Here is a 4506-nt window from a genome sequence, read left to right as displayed (position 1 = left end):
GTTTGGACTGCATTCCTCCATGTGAACCTGACTTCTACTGCTTCTTTCCTGACTCTCACTTAAGCGCCCTTCATTCAGACATGAGAAGCCTAGACTTGATAAACAGCTACAGAGCCTTTCTCAGGGCTGATCCATTCCACACACTGAAAATACCATCATGGGGGCTAAAACTTATCCATTGCTCTTTCAGAGTGGAAGTTCTAAGCTTGGTCCTCAAGAGCAATGATGGTTTGATGCTTAAAGCATTCAGTTACTGCTGCACCACTCAGAACATCCCTATTTCTGCTAATAAATGAGACCATAAAAAATAGAGGTAGTCCTTTCCACTATTTCTTCTTGGAATCTTTATTTCTTGTTGTCCTCTTGAGGCAGAAAATTTCTAGGGATGCTCTTTATTATTTATTTTGGGGGGAATGTACCACTTGTTATCCAAGTTAAAAATAGTAACTTCACCTACGCAAATCATTATTTGTTCCAGGGATACCAGGTACCAGGAGGATGCAATCATAATATCTCTTCTAGTACTTTCCAAAAACTCCTCCTATGATCCTTATCTGGAGCTATGCAATGTTGTCTGCTGCTAAAATTTTGCTACGTAGCTATACAATGTTAAAACTGGGCCTGACCACAGGGCCTTAGACCTGACACTGCTCTTACCCACACCAGGTAATGTCAGCTCCTACCCAGCCCCTCTCTCCTTCATGGCTTGTCTTCTTCTCCATCCTGGTGTGAAGTTTCTGCTTTATGTCAACATGCTTTCCTCCAGTGAATTAGAAGTCTTTCACCATCTTCAACTTGGTGGATTTTGCAGTGGCCATTGTCATGTATGCAATCCCATAGATGGAATTTTTAACTTTTGTACTTAACCATCCAAACTCAGCACATTTGAAACCAGAATGTTCGGATCTCTGACAATGTTTGTCATCCTTATTCACCTCGGGTTCAGAAAAACAACTGATACAGTCTCTGCTTCTCTTGAAAGTTCAAATTCAAAAGTTGATATTTGTCAATGCCAGCTACTTCAAAGGAACAGTTTGAGAAAACATTCAGAAGAGAAATGCCTTTCAAAATAAACCAGGTAGGAGAAACTTTTTAAAAAATCATAATAGTATAATGAAGAATTTGAATAGAAAAGGTTAACTTTGTAAAGGCTTAAATGGATAATAATAATTTCAAACTTATCATCTCTCTTAATAAATTTTAAAATCATTGGAAAAATGTATAAATAAATAATAATACTGTCTATTATGGTTTCAACCTATTAGCACTCTAACTGCCTCTGATAAAGTCTCATACATGTATTGGCTAAAACGCATTCTGGACATAAAGATCTTCCTATAGACACAAGTAGCATAGATAGAAAGCAAAAAGAGGCGATATATATATGTTTATATATATATATATATATATATGTTTATCAAACATGAGGTAGGGTTTACACAGGGAATGTGATCATACTCTTATTGAATCAAGGGTTTTGTTTTGATTATGTTTTTGCACATTGGGGCATCAACTGTAGGGCTTGTGTATGTTAACCAAGCACTGTACCACTGAGCCACACTCCACATTTTCAATCAATTATTTTTAAAATTAAAATAAGCTTTCATTTGAAGTGTTGTTAATAATAACTTCTCATTATTGATTCAGCATCTGCAGCTTCCTACCATTAAACATGAGAGGCAAAGGCCTTAGTTGACTATGAGATATAATTTCAATTAAATCAGATTAATTAGAATAGTTTGGAAACTCCCTAATCTCTGAAAATACAATTTAATGCAACAAGGAAGCGTGTATGTAATAAACTACTCTCCTCTCTTTTTAAGGCATGTTTTAGAGAACTATTTATTAGTTTTACCAGTGATGGATCACAGAGGAATTGAGAGTTTTCTTGCCCCTTTCATACTTTTTTAAATTTTGTGCTTGTGTTGTCCTTCTTCTCAGGAGGAAGAAAAACCAGTGCAGATAATACATTAGGAAGCCAATTTTAGCACTGCCTACATCAGTGAGGCCCAGATACAGGTGCTGGAGCTGCCCTATGCTGGCACCAAGTTGAGCATGATCATTCTGCTCCCAGATGAGCATGTGGACCTCAGTTCAGTGAGTCGGGGTGGGATGCATTCTTTTGCATGCAGAATTTCTGTGGGAAGAATTGGTTACAGCCTGTGCCCAGTTTTCACCATATCTACAACCCAACAGCCGAAATCGCCCATCCATGTCCTCCTTGCTTCCTTGCAATATGATCCCATAACAAGAGAGTTAACCATCTTCTCAATGGTGGCAGTGAATTGTGATGATCTAAGGGGTCTCTGTGAGCAAAGAAGTTCCCATGGGCTCTCCCTTTGTTTATCTCTCTAACCGTGATGAGGAGTTTCCACAAAGAGTGGCAAACTCCATGTGAGCAGGTGTCCTCTCCAGGAGTGGCTCACACTGAGAGCCCTTCCTTTTCCAGTAGTATTTTTTCTTTCCATCAGTGGTTCCTAGTCTTCAAAACTAAGCCTCATTCAAACCAAAAATACCACCAGAAAACCACCATCCACTGGGCATAGACACTTCTCAGAAGGAAACATATTTCCATAGTGGATGGATAAGGAGGGGCAGCCACAGTCTCCCTGCAGGGAAATCACATATGGGATAGCACATGGGGTAGTGGATGAGTCAGAGCCCTCATAACTTTTCTGGCAGCTGATGGAACTGCCTGTCCTGTGTGGACAGTCAACATAAAATGTTCATGGAAATGTCTGTGTGTTTGTAGATACACACTGAAGTCTGAATGTAAACTGGTGATTCTTGTCTTTCAGGTTGAAAATAACCTTACTTTTGAGAAATTCATAGCCTGGACTAAGCCACATTTTATACTATGGTGAAGATGAAGATTTCCTTCCAGAATTTAAACTGCAGGGGGATTATTACATGGAGACTGTGCTTCAGCGTTTGGGAATGGTTGATGCCTTCCAACAGGGCTAGGCAGACTTGTCTGCAATGTTAACTGAGAGAGATTTGTGTCTGTCCAGGTTTGTGCACAAGAATGTCATGGAGGTGAATGAGGAAGGCACTGAGGCTGCGGCAGCCATGGCCACAGACATTGTGGAAGACTGCTTACCATGTATACCAACTTTCCGTGCTGACCACCCCCTCCTTTTCTTCATCAGGCAAAACTTAACCAACACCTTTCTGTTCTGTGGCAGCTTCTCATCTCACTAAGAGTTGTACTTCCTCTGCATGGAGAGTTTTGCTCTTTCAGTGTTCCCAAAGTCCCTCTACAGTTTCATAAGGATAGGCCTTTAGGTGAACACCAGTAGGAAGAGGAGGGCAAGGTCCCAAGTCTTCTGAACAACTTGCCAGCATGTGACCTCATGAGGCATCATCCTTGTGTTAACCAACATAAAATAGTAAACCAAAAGGTCACCCTTTTGGTTCTCCAAAAATCTCATGGTTTAAGAGATTTCAGGCTTGGTTGACCTTTTTTTTTTTTTTTTTTTTTTTTTTTTTTTTTTTTTTTTGCTTGAGGGCCTATGGCAAGACAATTCATCATGGACACAGTAAGGGATAGAGCAAAGATACTCACTCATTGTGGCCTGGAAGCCAAATGAGGGCATGGCTTGTTTCCTGAATTTCCTTTCAAAGACACACCACCAATGGCTTAACTTCCTCCCACTAAAACCCACCTCCAAAGTTTCTACCCCTCCCAGAATCACAGGCTAGTGATTATACCTTCAGCCCATGGGCCTTGGGGAATATCCCAAACCCAAACTACAAACCACCTCTCTCTAGAAATCTTTTCCTTCTACTCTTCCCCTTCCTCCAACATCCTGTACCCCTCCCTATCACTGGCTAACCCACACTAATCCTTGCCAAGGTTAAAGAAATCCCAGCACCCATGTAATTGATTATTTTGCAGGAGTTGCATTTATTGGACTAGATTAAATTGAGCTGTACTCCATCTGCCTGCAGTAGTTGGGAAACTTCCTGAGGGCAGGGTTTCCTAGGGTTGTTTGCCCTGCACCTAGTTCCAGGACTGGCTTTGCCATCTATGAGGCCCAGTGCAAAGTACAAATGAAAGGCCTCTTGTTTGAATTTCAGGATGTGGACAGCAGAATGTCAAATCAAGGGAACCACACAGCTTGCAGGCTCCTAAAACAGGACCCCCAGAGAAAATGCTAATCAGGGCGTCTCTGAGATTACCTCAGCTTCTGAGCAGGCCACTGCCCTGTAATAAAGTCTTAAGAACAATTTCATATTAATGCTCAAATGGTGCTTGTGATAGTTTCACATTTCCATTAAATGCATGCATTGAATTACTTGTTATCCAAACACAGCAGCTACTCCTTACCATTGATCATTAAGGATTCCAGCCCTCATCTCTAACTTCTACTCTTTCTTGATGATACGTGACAATTCCCTTGGGGGAATTTTCCTGACATATATTATTTTAGCAGACATTGATAAATTTGAAGTTCCCATCTCATGACTCCAAATGACACAGAAGAGAATGAAGTGAGGCACCCA

General features: G+C 40.7%; 1 pseudogene; it reads left to right on the top strand.

Moving 5' to 3' along the window:
- Positions 1-1009: 1009 nt before the first annotated feature.
- Positions 1010-3201, top strand: LOC124098529 (serpin B9-like; annotated as a pseudogene).
- The last annotated feature ends 1305 nt before the right edge of the window (positions 3202-4506 follow it).

This window comes from Marmota monax, unplaced genomic scaffold, assembly GCF_021218885.2.
Source record: "Marmota monax isolate L192 unplaced genomic scaffold, Marmota_monax_Labrador192_F-V1.1 WCK01_AAM20220418_F8-fsc00029, whole genome shotgun sequence".
In the NCBI taxonomy this organism is placed as follows: domain Eukaryota; kingdom Metazoa; phylum Chordata; class Mammalia; order Rodentia; family Sciuridae; genus Marmota; species Marmota monax.
Note: the sequence above shows the minus strand (reverse complement) of the source record. Positions and strands in the feature narration are given on the sequence as shown.